Source organism: Mirounga angustirostris, unplaced genomic scaffold (genome assembly GCF_029215605.1).
Source record: "Mirounga angustirostris isolate CCGP_5_RB_7025 unplaced genomic scaffold, mMirAng1.0.hap1 SCAF_11, whole genome shotgun sequence".
Taxonomy (NCBI): domain Eukaryota; kingdom Metazoa; phylum Chordata; class Mammalia; order Carnivora; family Phocidae; genus Mirounga; species Mirounga angustirostris.
Window position 1 is genome coordinate 5,105,586 of NW_026991719.1, and position 16,836 is coordinate 5,122,421.

Below are 16,836 nucleotides of genomic sequence, written 5' to 3' on the forward strand. Positions count from 1 at the left end.
AGAAAGGCACATTTGCTGCCATGGAGTAGAACTTCCCAGCTGAATCCAGGGAGAGCGGCCGCATCCCTTCCCATGGATCGCTCTCTCTAAGGAAGGACAAGCATTCACCAGTGAATGCCGCCCCCCGGAGGGAGCCAGGCCCCGAATAAAAGCGGCCTAGGGGGAGTCAGGTCTGAGAAAGACAGAAGCTGGGGTAAGGTGTGGTGGCATTTCTTGAGCCTGGGGGTGCAGCTACAGTTGTCCCTGACTTCATCCTCCCCTGCACCCACCCTTTTCTGTTTGCTTTCTGAAGGTAGTTAAGAACCAAGTTTCTAAATCTAGCAAGCAAGACAGTTCTCACAAGAGATGTACTTCTTCCACTGTGTCTGTTTTCTCTCTCTAGAAATTTGCTAGAAGAACCAGTTACTTAAAGGAACACTAAGTGAATTTTTTTTTTTAAGATTTTTAATTTATTAGAGTGCTCGCTTCGGCAGCACATATACTAAGGTTTTTAATTGATTAGAGAACTTGTGCACGTGCATGCGCACACACGTGAGCAAGGGGGAGGGGCAGAGGAAGAGGGAGAAGCAGATTCCCCGCTGAGCAGGAGCCTGTCCTGGGGCTAGATCCTGGGATCTCAGTATCTTGACCTGAGCAGAAGGCAGTGGCTTAACCGGCTGAGCCACCCAGGCGCCCCTAAGTGAATCTTTTCTAAATGGGAAAATATTTTTTTCAAAATATACATGAATTATATGTTTTATATATATTTTTCTATTATGTGTGTATATATGCATACATAACAAAGAACTTTGATAACACCTGAAAACGTTTCCAAGGAGACATTCTTCAGTGTGATTTATTTATGGTTGGATGCATCTAGGAATATATAATAATCTATAGGTCTTCTTTACACGGCATAGAAATTAAAGAACAAGTTACTTCTATGAAAGAGACATTTTTAAAATTTACCATTGATTTATAAGCTCATTTTATTTTTTAATTTTTAAGCTTCATTCTAGTTTAACATATTCCCAATGTACTGTACCTTTGCATCGAACAATAGAGATGGTAAAGATTTTCTGAGCGCTTCTACTGTTGTAAAGGAATTAATTACGGCATTCTTGGTTGATACTCTACTTAAGCATAAGGTAGAGCAGAACATCTTTCAAAATCTGAATACTTCATACATTTTATGGGAAGGAGGTTTAGATCTTTGATACACAAGTGGTGGGGTTGGGGTACCAAATGCATTACAGAGTCGTAAATATTTTAAAAAACGCAGTAGAAGAAAATCCGTGTCCTCTGCTCTGTATATACGGTGTTGCAGAACAGCTGTACCCCTTGACCTGGCCACAGTCCTGCTCCATAGTTTGTGTAGGTACATGGAAATCGTCCTTCTTGCTGTCCTCCAAATGATTTTCTTACAGTGGAAGAGATTATTAGGGAAATAATGTCAACGTCAGGGAAGTTAAATTGTTGAGCGATAAACAGAATGTCAGCTTTGGTGCCTTCAGCTTCATTAAATTTACCAAAATACTCTCTTTTAATGTGGAGTACTATATTTAAACATTACTGTTGCTGTTATCAAAAGAAACACCCTAATTGCTAAAACATCCAATTATCTAATCACCTCATTTCAAGGAGACAAAATGAAGATTTTAGTCTATTTCGTATTTGCCAAATGCCTTCCCTTCCTGAGCATCGACTCCTATTTACTGGGATCTCGTTATCAATAACGACTTCAATTATTGGCCTTCCTTGACCTGCCAGTCCTTCATACGCATTGTCTCGTAGAACTTCTGCAACAACGATAAAAGGAAAAAAATATATATATAATAGGTGAAAATTTAGAATTAAAACAATTTTCCCATATCCACGCAGATGCAGAGATTATCAGCCCAGGTCCCCCTCATCCCAAAACACCCCCTGTGCAAAGACCTATCTTTCCTACACGGTTTCCGCAGTGAGTTAATAAAATACTAGGCTCTCGTTCTGTGCTGACTTGTGCTGTTTGGTCACCATGGGTTTCAGAACCTTGTTACTTTGGTTCTTTCTGTGGTCAGAATTTGTAGTTGGTGTTCATATGTAGATATTTATAATTCTACTGAAAAATAGTAGAAGTCCTTAATCCTATGACCTATATATTTGTTATTTGTAACAGAGAACTTGTTCATAGCTGGGAAAGAAAAAAATAAATAAAAGCAAGCCTAGCAATTAATGAAAGCTACCCTTTCCGCACTTACCAATCTCGCAGTAACTCTTTTTGATGACGACTTTTCCTGGAAGCTGTGTCATAGCGTAGGTTATTGTAAGAAGAGCATAATTTCCATTAGGAGCAATGTTCTAAAAGGCCGTCATGTCGTTGACCAAGTCCTTAACTCCAAAGAAATTACTTATCTAATCATTTATCTTTATGCCTTTGCTTACTCTTTAAACTTTATTTGGTGTCTAATATATGACAAGGACTGGCCTAAGCATTAGGGAAAATAAATCTTAAGATAAAATTCCTGCCTTTAGTTCACTGTTCTTTTCAGCTGGAATGCCCTTGCACGTTTTTCTATTCGGTTAGGCCCTACTTATTCTTCAAGGCCTAAATCAGGCTCTGCTGCCTTATTATATCCTTTATGATGACACTGAGCCACCTTCTGTCAGTATTCACCATACCTTCTTTGTTGGTGCATGAGGCGCTGCCGTAGCATTTATGACTTTTTATTTTGGTCGACGTGTGTTTGCCTCCACTCTGTGTGCTCACAGTTCATCTGGAGCAGGGACTGTCTTACACTTCTTGGTTTTTGCCAGCTTCTAAGAGAGAGCTCAAGACTCGTAAATATTTGTAACATGGAGAATAGGAAGTGATCCCAGATGTCTTTTCATCTCTAATTTTAAACCATTTTGAAAAAAGGTATGGTCACCATTTAGTAAGTGTCCACTACTATATTTCTTATTTTAAGACTGTAAATAAATATACAATTGACACAAACTCTCAAAAACATTCTTCTTTTTTTTTTTTTTTTTTTTAAAGATTTCATTTATTAGCGAGAGTGTGTGCACGCACATGAGCGGTGGGGAGAGGCAGAGGGAGAGGAAGAAGCAGACTCCCCGCTGAGCAGGGACCCGGAAGTGGGGCTCGATCCCAGCACCCTGGGATCATGATCCGAGCTGAAGGCAGGCGCTTAACTGACTGAGCCATCCAGGCGCCCCTCAGAAACATTCTTTACAATATCTTCACTGAATTTCTAAGATGAAAATGACATCCCCAGCTACACAGATGGGTTCCCTATTTGGAACACAACAAAATGAACAGATACAATGGGTCAGAAGTCTGAAATGGAAGTCAGAGTGAAATTTCAAAAGGACCCGGCCTGACGTGTAACAACAGACAGCTGTAATTTCAAGATCTGTAATGGCTTGAATGTTCAGGACGCAGGCCACAGAGGAGGAGCTAATAAAATGTGATGGTACTGTGTGGTAACATTTGTGGAATTCTACGGACTGATGCAATTTTCCCTGAGGGGAACACAATTCCCAAGTTCTGATGAACTGTCCTAGATCCCTCTTGGTGCATGTATTTAAAATAATGAAAACATAGAATTCATTCTCTGAATGTAGGAGATGGCGAGTTCAGAGTCATTCCGACCACATCTATTGCCTAGGGAAGCCTACCCCCTGGCTGATACTAGTTTTGCATTTGTGAATTTCTCGTCGAAGGCCCTTAGCTCTACTTACGTTTTCATTTTAAGCACCAGGCTTTCTTTCCCGTATCTTATTCTCTCTCTCTCTCTCTTCACCTTGGGGTACAGGATCCTACTCTTAACATACTTTTGAAGTGCCATATTAAGAAAGTTAGCTTTTCATACATAGAGTAGTCCTTTGAGTAGCCACAGATTCACATCTCACTTAAAAAGCAACTGTGGAGGTGCCTGGGGGGGCTCAGTCAGTGAAGCCTCTGCCTTCGGCTCAGGTCATAATCTTGGGGTCCTGGGATCAAGCCCCACATCAGGCTCCCTACTCAGCGGGGAGTCTGCATCTCCCTCGCCCTCTGCCTGCTGCTCCCCCGGCTTGTGCTCTCACTCTGTCAAATATATCTATAAAATCTTTAAAAAAAAAAAATCTTTTTAAAAAATCTTAAAAAAACTCAAGTTCAGAGATAAAATTATTATGAATTTCAAAGTGGTGACAGCAGATCTTTAAACCAACTGTGGGTCCTTCTGAGCCTGGGGCCCATCAAGCGAGCCCTGCTCAGAAATACTCTCTTGTATACCCAGATATTATTTTGGAGGAAGAGGGAAGAGAAGACATTTTCTGCTTTGCCTGAAATGAGACTGTCTTGATTGTTGGATCCTACTTATAAAAATGAAATAATAAAGTAATTATCTCTTAAAAATTATTTGTTCCTGAGATTCTTTGCATAAGTTAAGATTCCATTGTTTGCTGAGAGAAAAAGCAGAAGTCATTGTATGTGGATAAAGAAAATTGTTAGAATGTAGGGGAAGCCTAGGGGATTGGCACTAGGGAGCGGGAAGCCTTCAGAAACCAAGCTTCTGCTTTGGATTTCTAGGCTCTTGTGGAGCCTCATCTGGCATGTTGCATTTCCCTTCCTCTCTCCTGAGATCTGCCTTCTCTGCTTCTCAAGGTGCACATGACCAGACATGGTAGCCCCTCAGTTCAGCTGAATGGCACAAAGGATAGCTGTTTTTCTGGTGGACAGAATATAGAATTGGTCCAGCGTGTATCTGGATCCGTCTCTGGTCCAACCATTGATCACTGATGAGGGGTGAACGCCAAAGCCTGGAAGCTCATGGGCTGGACCAGCACTCCTGAAGATTTCTACTACTGTGCCTCTTGTACTTGATTAAATGTCCTGTGCATAAAAATAGTAATAGTTAGGGCGCCTGGGTGGCTCAGTCGGTTAAGCGACTGCCTTCGGCTCAGGTCATGATCCTGGAGTCCTGGGACCGAGTCCCACATTGGGCTCCCTGCTCAGCAGGGAGTCTGCTTCTCCCTCTGACCCTCCCCCCCGTCATGTGCGCGCTCTCTCTCTCTCTCAAATAAATAAATAAAATCTTAAAAAAAAAAAAAAAGTAATAGGGCACCTGGGTGGCTCAGTTGGTTAAGCATCTGCCCTCGGCTCAGGTCATGATCCCAGGGTCCTGGGATCAAGTCCTGCGTCAGGATCCCTGCTCAGCGGAGAGTCTGCTTCTCCCTCTCCCTCTGCCCCTGCTCCTTCTCTCTGTCTCTAATGAATAAATAAAACCCTTAAAAAATATTTTAAAAAATAAAATGTGATTAATACAATTAAGCAATGATTTGTCATTGAAAGGGAAAATTGTGGTATATGCAAAAATGCAAATGAAGAAACAAAGAAGGGCACCTGGGTGGCTCAGTCGGTTAAGCATCTGCCTTCGGCTCAGGTCATGATCCCCGAGTCCCAGCATCAAGTCTCGCATCGGGCTCCCTGCTCAGCCAGGAGTCTGCTTCTCCCTCTGACCCTCCCCCCTCTCATGCTTTCTCTCTCTCTCAAGTAAATAAAATCTTTTAAAAAATAGTAACAGTTAATAATCAGTTTACGGTTATTGAGCCTGTACCAGGGTCTTTGTTAATCATACATTCCTCATCTAGTCTCAACAATAAATGCTCAGAAGAATGTGAAGAAAGTGGCCTCACCGACATGCTAAGACCGTTTTCCCAGATGATCTGGACAATGGGGAGTAAAGGAAAGAAAACCCGGGTTCATCAGAGCCCAGAGCTATACTCTTAGTAAAGCCAGGACCTAATAAACAAAGGCTGTTTGGTTTTTTTTATTATTAATTTTACTTTTTTAAGTAATCTCTGCAGCCACCGTGGGGCTCAGTCTCACAACCCCGAGACCAAGAGTCGCACGCTCCACCGACTGCACCAAGCAGGTGCAGGCTGGTGTTAGTATATACTCTGCTGAAACACTGTTACCACTCTCTTAAACACTGTTACCACTCTCTTAGAGTTTCCATTTCCCCGTGGTTATTCGTTGGCTGCCATCAAAGAGTTGAGGAAACTTCCTTCCCATCCTTGATTTTGTTCAAGGAACTCAATTAAAATGATCGAAGCAATTACGCACACCAGATTCTTAGCAGTGTTTGCCCTTAGTTAATGAGTGACTTTCAGAAGAGAGGCTGTGTATTCTCCGAGGTGATGTGCATCATCCCACAGAAATTGGTGCCAGATGGATCCGACCTGCGTGGGAAAATAGGCTTCCTGGAATCTTCAGGATGTGTTTGGTTTTCCATTACTGTTTCCAGCCTGCCCCCTGCTGGCTGATAGAAGGGGCCATCGCTCATCACAAAGGACGAAAATGCCAGGAAGAAGCCACAGCTCCAGGGAGGTCTCAATTTCACGTGGCCTCAGTCCAGTTGCAAACGGCTGAGTCTCCCCTCCCCGTATTGTACCATGCCCCACGTCACCTCCACAGAAGAGTCGGAAGGGGTTCACATTTTTTCCGTCATGTACTTGCTGTGTCGAAAGGGCTACTCTAGTTGCTTACCGATGTCATGACAGAAATCTCAATACAAGATTAAATACGTAAACATTGGAAAGCAGATAAGTTGGATGAATGGCAGTCATTTTTGTCCCCCTCCTCTCTGGCTTTCCTCACCTGTACTCTGCAGAGTACTTACTGATTTCAAAAGAACTAGACTCTGTCCTGAATAGGGTTACTTGTTTGGACTGTTTTTAATGTTTATTTTTATTTAAAATGCTCATTGAGGTGGCAGCTAGCCACAAGTTTATTAAGTCCACTTTATGAATTCACTTTTATCTTTTTTTTTTTTAGTGAAGAAAGTTAAATTTAAAAAATAAGCATTAGGTGGGGCACCTGGGTTTCTCAGTTGGATAAGCAATCTGACTCGATTTCAGCTCAGGTCGTGATCTCAGGGTCCTGGGATCGAGACCTGCGTCAGTCTCCGTGCTCAGCGGGGAGTCTGCTTGAGGAGTCTCTCACACTCTCCCTCTGCCCCTCCCCCAACTCCTGTGTGCACGAACTCTCTGTCAAATAAATCTTTTGGGCGCCTGGGTGGCTCAGTCGGTTAAGCATCTGCCTTTGGCTCAGGTCGTGATGTTGGGGTCCTGGGATCAAGCCCCGCATCGGGCTGTCTGCTCAGCAGAGAGCCTGCTTCTCTCTCTCCCTCTGGTGCTCCCCCTGCTTGGGCTCTTTCTCTCTTTCTGTGTCAAATAAATAAGAAATCTTTGGGGAAAAAAAAATATTTAAAAAATAAAAAGCATAAGGTGATTTCTATATTAACTAGTATATTCTTCAGCTTTCAGAATTAAAGCTAATGTGAAAGTAACACCTAAGCCATGGAAATAAGCTATAAAACTGCGTGTGTGGATACACGAATGCACTGAAGGGAGAATAATTATTTCACAAAACAAGGTGGTTTTTATTCCTGTTAGAATTCAGTTTTTTAAAAAATAAATATTCTTGCTTCCAAGGAAGCACACATTTAATTGTGGAAAATCTAGAGAATACAAGTACAGATTTAGAAAAATATTGACTACGCTTATAAAATTAATATGTGTGATGTAGTGTATAATTTACTTTCCGGAGATTTCTATCTCAAATTTTAATACAAAGCATTATACAAAAGGCCATAAATATGACCTAACCAAATAACTGACAGTAACTTAATTGATTATACAGTGAATGAGCTAATACTGTTAAATATACGTAAGATTCCTATTTGCATATGTGACTTCCAGACATCTTTTCTGTAACCCAGACTGGTGAGTATCATTTTAGCACATAATAGTGCCCACTTGTGAATGAGAGCAGAAAAAAGATTATATTGGATATTGATGTTTAGTTACCTACTAGGCTTTGTAACCACCTCAGGGACATCCCCACCAATTTTAATAACCAGGCTGTTTGAACTTAGGTCTTAATGAATTTATAAATCGTGACACACCATGGGCCTCAGTGCTAGATGTTTAAATGCACGAAGACAAGGATGTGTATAATGTTCATACAGCAGGTTTTTAAAAACCCATCTGTTAGAGCTCATACTTTCAAGGAAGTGTTTTAGTCAACATGGTTGCATAAGAGGTTATGAATTGTCTCCATAATCTAGGACTGTAGTTTTGTGAATGTAGTTACTCAGCAGCATTCATTGAGTGTTGTTGGCATTTCTACAGGCCGTCTGGATGTAATAATGGATGAGACAGGCAGACTCCAGTCTCATGAGGGAGAGAGATGACACCCAGCCATTGAGACAGGAGTGGAAGGTGGCACAGGGTGGTAGAGGTTCCTGCCCCACCCAGTCCCTGGAGTCAGGACACTTGTAAAAGCAGCGTGATTTCTACGCTGAGTACTGGCGGTGGAATTCCAGGGTGTGGGTGGGGCACTGAGAAAGAAAACAGTGTCCTAAGAGATGAAATGAGGAAGCAGACATGAAGTCCAGTTGTCTTCTCTTACCCCAGACATTAAAGAGATTCGCACTTCTCATCAAATTTTTTGTTGGGGAAAATACGTTTTTCATAAAGATACATGATATAAAAAAAAAGTGCCTTAATCGGGATGTATCATGGTCAAGGCTAGAGTTAAGGCCGAGAATACCTGCTGCTTTGGGAGACTGTTAGGAGTCAGACTGCCCTTTGAAAAGCCCCAGCCTTTGGCAGAGGGAATGGCATGCAGTAGGTACTCCATGAATGCTTACTGATAACTGACTGACAAAATGATTGTTGCACAATTGAAGAATCCTTGTTGAGGTCTAAACCCAGAGAGGTCTAAACCTTGGACAGCTTGCTAATTCATTATCTCACTTCCAGGAGTGCCTGAGTCATCCCAACGGGAGAGTCCAGGCGGCCAAGGCATACCGAACCTGCCTCAGATACTTGGGGTGAGTACTGTGACAAGGACCGTACGTACTTGGATTTTAAAATGGGATACATTTGTTTATATCAAATTCGTTCGATTTAAAATAACTCAGTTTGCATATGCACTGAAACACGTACCTACGTACACACACTCACAGACTAAAAGTTTAATTGCCGTGACTTAAGGTAAGTCAGCATTTGTTTTTTCCTGGTTCGTGCTGACTGGTTCAAGTCCAGTCTCTCTACCACTTGTAACTGTGTGACCTTGGGAAGGTTACTTGACCTCTCTGTTCCTCAATTCCCGATCTATACATTATGGATGATGATTACACCTAAATTACAGAATGTGTATGAAGCTACATGAGTTGATACATGTAAGGAGCATAGAATACCGTTTGTCATATAGAACTGTGTAAATATTGTACTGTCATTATCCTAAACCATAAAATATCAGTATTAAAAGCATTTAACTTACCACATCAAATAGTCTGTAAAATAGGTGTTAGCATATACAAGATAATGATTAAAATGAAAACATTTTAAATGTTTCTGGAGGTACCTGGCTGGCTCAGTCAGTAGAGTATGTGACTCTTGATCTTGGGGTCGTGAGTTTGAGCTCCACGTTGGGTACAGACATTGCTTAAATAAACTTAAAAAATTTTTAAACGTTTCTAAAGCCAAATGAGTTAATATATGCAAAGAGCAGAGAATACTGTGTTGTAGAAACTATTCTATTTTTGCTGTTTTTAAACTTGATAATATTAAAAACATTGAGATTACTAGATCAAACTAATACTTTACTGTCTGTCATGAAGGTTTTGATTATTTTCAACATTTTAAATATGTTGATAGGCATGAACTATGAAAATGAGGATGAAATTAAGTGGAGAAAATGGAAATGTAGTCATTTGGAATACCTTTTCTGTGTTCAGATGAAAAATACATCCTCAAGGAACCCAGTTCCATGGAACTGAATACATTTTAAAATCTAATTCATTTTCTTGCAGTTTATGGATCTGGAATTATTAAAATGTTCATATCTTTGAGCTAATGGGGCATAACAAATTTAATTTGCAAAACAAAGATGACATGACTGGAACATGATCCATAATCACTTTCTTTCCCTTCAACTTCTCGTTGTAGGCACTCTATTAGAAAGATAGACAAGTCAAGCGTATTTTATAACTTCTTAGAACTTTCCAAATAAGTAAGCTCTTAGAAAATCATAAAGGAAGGCGCCTGGGTGGCTCAGTCGGTTAAGTGACTGCCTTCGGCTCAGGTCATGATCCTGGAGTCCCGGGATCGAGTCCCGCATCGGGCTCCCTGCTCGGTGGGGAGTCTGCTTCTCCCTCTGACCCTCCCCCCTCTCATGTGCTCTCTCTCATTCTCTCTCTCAAATAAATAAATAAAATCTTAAAAAAAAAAAGAAAATCATAAAGGAATAGAATTTTGGAACAAAACCGTTCCTCAGAATCTGTCTTTTACAGTGTTTCTCAGTTGTGTGGGGCACAGCCCCGCCGCCCTTGGCAGGGTTGTTCGGAATGTGTGGGGGTGCTCTGGGCTCAGTGTGATGGGACACGTGTGACAAGCCGGGGGAGCTGGCGGAGGAGTGGGTGGAGAGGACAGGCTGATGGGAAGCTTGCCGTGGAGCGGCAACTGCTGGGGCAGCCCTGGCCGCACGCTCCTCCCAGTGACCGTGCCCTAGCCTTGGCCGGCAGCTTCCCCGACAAGAGTGGGCCCTCACTTCCCATGTGGCAGCAGACCTGCATGTGCTGCACTGGGACACAGCCAGCCCACCGCCCTGCTTGCAGCGGGTCTCTGAGATCTTTCTGGAAGGCGGATTGCAGGAGCACGTCTCCGAGGCTGCTGGTCACTGAGGTGTCTGAGGCCGGCTTAGCGCCTGCCTGTGGTCTGATCGTTTGCCGCGTCTGACAGAGATGACCCGAGTTCAGTGTTGGTCCACTTCTGGGGTGTCTGACTTCATAGTGTCGTTTCTAAAGATCGTTCACATTTCACGCCGGTGTTTTGCCAGAGTCTGTGGCAAGAGGGTAGAAGCTTGTCCCTGTGAAGGGCCATTTAGTCTCCCTGTAGCGGGGATGATGATGATTAGTTCTGGTGGTAGTAATTATAGTAGCAAAGGGAGAGGAGGGAGTGAGAGGAGGGGGAGGACTAGAGCAGCGGTCCTAACAACGTTAATATTTACTGGTCACAGGGCTAGGGACTGCCACGTAAACTCTCATGTACTACTTACAGCGCACGACGAGGAACGGATCAGTGTGATTCTCATTTTATTTTATTATTATTATTTTTTATTCTTATGTTAATCCCCATACATTACATCATTAGTTCTAGATGAAGTGTTCCATGATTCATTGTTTGTGCATAACACCCAGTGCTCCATGCAGAACGTGCCCTCCTCAATTCCCACCACCAGGCTAACCCATCCTCCCACCCCCCTCCCCTCTAGAACCCTGTTTGTTTTTCAGAGTCCATCGTCTCTCATGGTTCGTCTACCCCTCCGATTTCCCCCGCTTCATTCTTCCCCTCCCGCTACCTTCTTCTTTTTCTTCTTTTTTTTTTTTCTTAACATATATTGCATTATTTGTTTCAGAGGTACAGATCTGAGATTCAACAGTCTTGCACAATTCACAGCGCTTACCAGAGCACATACCCTCCCCAGTGTCCATCACCCAGTCACCCCATCCCTCCCACCCCACCCCCCACTCCAACAACACTCAGTTTGTTTCCTGTGATTAAGAATTCCTCATATCAGTGAGATCATATGATACATGTCTTTCTCTGTTTGGCTTATTAGTGTGATTCTCATTTTGCAGACAACATACGGAGCAGTTCAGTAACTTGTCCCAGCTCGTCAAGCTCGTAAATGGTAGAGGTAGAATTCAGACGTAGGGATGAGGACTCCCTCACAGCGGCTCCCGTCCCCTGCCCTTAGAATCAAGACCCGGGCTGGATTATTCCGGATGCTGCCTGTAGAATGTAACTTGTCACTACGTAGCTGATCTTTTAAGCCTGGATTTCCCCATCCACAGAAAGTCTAATAATAATCACCAGTCTGACTTTCTCATGGGGGTAATGTGAGGGAGAAGAAAAAGATGTTGTTGAGAACGTGTTTTGTAAACTGTAAACCCTTCATCAATAAATGCTGGTTATTATCTTACTGGTATTAAACGTTTTGTGTTCTAGAAATGAGAGCATGTGGTTCTAAAACTTTGACAACAGCAAGTGATATAAATTCATTCTCAGGAATTACGATCCCAGATTTTAGGAGCTGGAGGTCATCCAGTTCATATTTATGAACTCAACCCTGCTGCATATTTATATCATTTGGGGGAGCTTTTGAAAATGGCTGTTGCCCAAGATTCAATCCACTGTTGGAAATCAGATTTAATTGGCCTGCTGTAGGACTTAGGCATCTAAGTACACGTAGACTAGGACTTAAGTATACGTAGATGTGCACGCATCCGAATTTGTACGTGTAAGTGTTTGTATGTGTGTGCATGTGTGGGTTCGTGTGTGTGTGTGTGTGTGTGTGTGTGTTTTCTCTCAGGGTGATGCTAATGTGTAGCTAGGGGGCAAAATGGCTGGACTGAAGGATAAGCTTCCTTCTGATGTGTGGGCTAAGCGTATGTTTACGAAGGACGGCTCCCATTGACACGTGTTGCCCACTGTCCCACCTGGCAGCCCACCCCTTTCACTCTCAAGTGTTGTTTAGATGGTAAATTATATATATGTTATAAAAATTATATAAATTGTATAGTCCCCTACTGATGAGGAACTGAGGCTTTGGGAGGCTATTTTCCTGTTAAAAGGAATCAAATATGAGATTGCTTTAGAGTCATGTTGAACATCTTGTTGGTAAGCAGGATGTTTCTTCAGAGTCTTAAGCTGAGAGCATTTCTTAATTTTTCTGTGATCATAAGAACTCTTTAAAATAGAAATAGGCTCTGTTTCCATGTAAGCCAACAAAATTTTTACAATACCGAGGTCTCCCATCCCAGCGGATTCATTTGTGTAGAAAACAGTTGATCATCATTTATAATTTCTGAAAGCACCTTCTTGTGAATACTGCCCTTTGTTTTTTAGAAAATTAACTTGAGAAAACAAATCAGCAGTTTAATCAACTGTCTCAATCCTGGTTTTCTGAACATCACACATGGTCCAGCAGGGCCACAACATACCTAATGACAACATTTATGAAACCTCGAACCAAAAGAAGATGTGACTCTGACCAAGAGATCTGACCTGTTGTTTCTCTGACAGGCAGCAGTGCAGTGTAATTAAGAGCTGAGTCGGGGTGCCTGGGTGGCTCAGTTGGTTAAGCGACTGCCTTCGGCTCAGGTCATGATCCTGGAGTCCCTGGATCGAGTCCCGCATCGGGTTCCCTGCTCAGCAAGGAACCTGCTTCTCCCTCTGACCCTCCCCCCTCTCATGTGCTCTCTCTCTCGTTCTCTCTGTCTCAAATAAATTAAAAAAAAAAAAAATTAAGAGCTGAGTCTTTCTCAGCCCTTGTCAGAGTTGATTTTGGCATTAGGGTCAGCATTACCCAGAATGTCCATGCCTCAGAATAGCTAGGATGCTTTCCAGCCTGCAGTCTGGCTTTTCAAGGGTACACAAGAAGTCTGTATTCAGTACACATACAGATCCATGCACGTGGGCCTTTTGCTATGGGAATAGTAAGAATACCGTCTCATCCTCGGGCATATTGTCATAGGGTGACCCAGTCCGAAGGGCAGATCGAGGAAAATAACGTGTCTCAGTTGAAGTCCATCAGAGTCACACCAGGGATGGTAGGAGTTCCCGTCACTGAGCCTTAATGACTGTATGTGCTTGTGGAATGCGGGGATGGTATGATGCCCTGAAGATCCAGTTCAGTACCGCAAAGGAGACTGGAAGGGTCACAGTTTTGTTGGTGTACGATCGTGGAGGAAAGTCAGAGGTGGATTTAATTCTTTTAACATACCAGTCTAGGTAATGTACCGTGTTTTGTTAGTCTCTGGTGTACAATATAGTGATTCCACAATTCCAAACGTGACTCAGTGCTCGTCATGATGAGTGTGCTCTTCATCCCCTTTACCTCTTTCACCAGCAAACCCCCCCACCCCCCGCCTCCCTGGTGTGCCTCTTCTTTCCCCTGGTTCATTTGTTTCCACATATGAGTGAAATCATACGGTGTTTGTCTGACTGACGTATTTTGCTTAGAATAATATCTCTCGCTCCATTCACGTTATTGCAAATGGCGAGATTTCATTCTTACGATTACTTAAGAAAGAAAGGTGAAGAAATTTCCCCAGACATTTTCTGAGGAAAGGGGACGATTAAAAGAGACATTTAATCCAGGAGTCCTTCTGATTCTTGCAAGGCAAGCTGGGTGTCCGTCCTCTGTATTCTTAGGGCACATGCCTATATCCTTTCTTAGGCTCCATGCCGCAGTGTATTATAATTGCTGTTTCGCAAGTCTTTCTCTAGTCTAGAGCAGAAACCGTGTCCTACTTAGCTTTGCATTCCCAGCACTTAGCAAAGAAATCAGCCCATACTGGGTATTAAAGAAAACCTTGAGTGAATGAATAACTTACCATGAAATGAAGAAGAGCTTGACTATCCTATCAAGAATTGTGTTCTTGGAGAGAACACATAGTCAGGGAGCTATGATATTTAGGCTAACACGAAAATATACAGTGAAGCCTCATAGAAACCAAGCATTTTCTATGAACAGAGAGCACTTAAGCTCATTCAGGATTCTGAGAGAGTTGAGCACGTAACTATAGGTGCTTGAGACAATGAGGGAGGTAGGGAGAGCTTATCACAATCTGATTTTGCTCAAATTGATCAATATGTTTTAATGACCCTCCTGTGGATGTGGAAACAGTTGTACTCATCAAAGTGCATCCTGACTTAATCTGACCAGTGGGGAATCTCTTTCAATGTGGAAATGGCCAAAGCTTCATGGATATACTTTCTGGAATAATGTGATCGTGAGATCAACCAAGGATGACCTAATGCAAAGGGTTTAAGTAGTCCTAGAAAATTCTGACTCATTATCTGGATGAAAATAGCAGCATACACAATGAAAGTGAATTACTAATGCCACGTCACCTGCTTAGAGTGTCTCAACTGTGACAGTCCTTTCCAAAGAGGCAGTTCCATTGTCAACTCCAGAGTGTATGAACTCTGCACCTTCCCGAGTCCATTAGATGTTCCTCTTGTCTTACTTACACGGAGGTATCCATTTCTGAGCCAATGCATGACCTACATGATAAAGAAAAAGACGAGTGCCTTTTGGACTTGGCCTTCTGAACAGGAAGGTGCTTTTTGTAATACCAAGCACTTACTGATTTCCCTGTGTGTGTTCAAAGGAGTATAAACCACCTGGCTGAGTTCAGTTGTGCCTACCCATAAAACGCCAGATGGCCCCCAGACACCGGCTTTGCTTACTAATCACAAGCAGTGTCATCTCTATATTGGTGTAATGTGCAGACTGATAAAATTACACATTTGTCGTGGGACTGGGGAAGTTTGATGACCGCACCAGCTTCTACGCTTCACAATCTGTAATGTTTACAGACCGCTTTGGGGATGTTTCTCCAAGGATAAATCGATCCCTTTAATCTTGGTATCATCTATACATCACTGAGATATTTTGCTCTGTGTTTTTACCTGTTTGCAAGATGAATGAAACTCTTCCTTCTGGGTCTCAAACCAGCATGTGACGCAGGAAGCACCTGATAACCTCACAGTCCCCTGAACCCCGCCCACGCCAAGCTCTCTGACCCCCCCAGGCCATCAACAGTGTGTGTAACTAATAGGGATTGAGGACCATGCTGCTGTACAGAAAGCAGATTTTAGAGAAAGTTTCCCTGACGTTAGACACTTGACTGAGCCACCCGGTCTTTCTTCCAAGATCTTTCGTTTGCCTTTCGCCTTAAAGAAGGGGAGTTGATATCTACTGCTCTCCACCATCCCCTTTAAAGAAAATCTTGCGGATAATCCACTTCACAATTTACCAATGGCAGGTATCTGTTTCATATGACTAGAATAATGGTGACTCTGTTCCTGGTGTTTGAAAAACAGTCATGACTTTAAAATGTAATATACAGCAGTAGTATTTTTTTTTTTTTTAAGTAAGCTCTACGCCCAACGTGAGGCTTGAACTCATGACCCCAAGATCAAGAGTCGCATGCTCCACCAGCTAAGCCAGCCAGGCGCCCCTTAAAGCCAGTATAATTTTTTTTTTAAAGATTTTATTTATTTATTTGAGACAGAGAGAATGAGAGAGAAAGAGCACATGAGAGGGGGGAGGGTCAGAGGGAGAAGCAGGCTCCCCGCCGAGCAGGGAGCCCGATGCGGGACTCGATCCCGGGACTCCAGGATCATGACCTGAGCCGAAGGCAGTCGCTTAACCAACTGAGCCACCCAGGCGCCCAAGCCAGTATAATTTTTTAACAAGAATATATTACCCATGAGCTGCCTTGGAGAAATAGTTGTCTAATTGTCTGATGCATTCCATCTGAATATTGTTTGTTCCACTATTTTTTTTGTTCCCCTATTTCTATATTTCATAGTATTTAATGTACAAAAAAGGATGTATTTTAGAAGTGGCTCTGCCACTGTCCACTCTTAGTTTTGCAAACTTTTTTTTTTAAGCAGGAGAGAGAGACAGAGAGAGAGAGAGCTCGCACACATGTGTATGAATGGGGGCGGGGAGGGACAGGGAGGGAGGGAAGGAATTCCAAGCAGACAGCCCGCTGAGTGCGGACCCAGACATAGGGCTCGATCCCACCATGACCCAGAGATCATGACCCGAGCCAAATTCAGGAGTGAGATGCCCAACTGAATGAGCCACCCAGGAACCCCCAAAGAAACATTTCTGAGGTGATTTTGAAAAAAGCCACATCTTGGCTATTGTTACACTTCCCAGGAGTAAAGCTTTTTTCAGTAAGATCTGCGGTATAACAGCCATCACACGACCAATTCTGCATTTCAAAAGGATGAGGA

At 42.8% G+C, this 16,836-nt stretch overlaps 1 protein-coding gene across 4 annotated transcripts in view; it reads left to right on the plus strand.

Moving 5' to 3' along the window:
• Positions 1–16,836, plus strand: part of LOC123851370 (uncharacterized) — a 423,494-nt gene that overhangs the window by 3,517 nt on the left and 403,141 nt on the right. For all 4 annotated transcript variants that reach the window (XR_010406019.1, XR_010406020.1, XR_010406018.1 and 1 more), the window contains exon 2: positions 8,776–8,846. The gene's annotated coding sequence lies outside the window, so the exon portion shown is untranslated. The remainder of the gene's footprint in view (positions 1–8,775; positions 8,847–16,836) is intronic.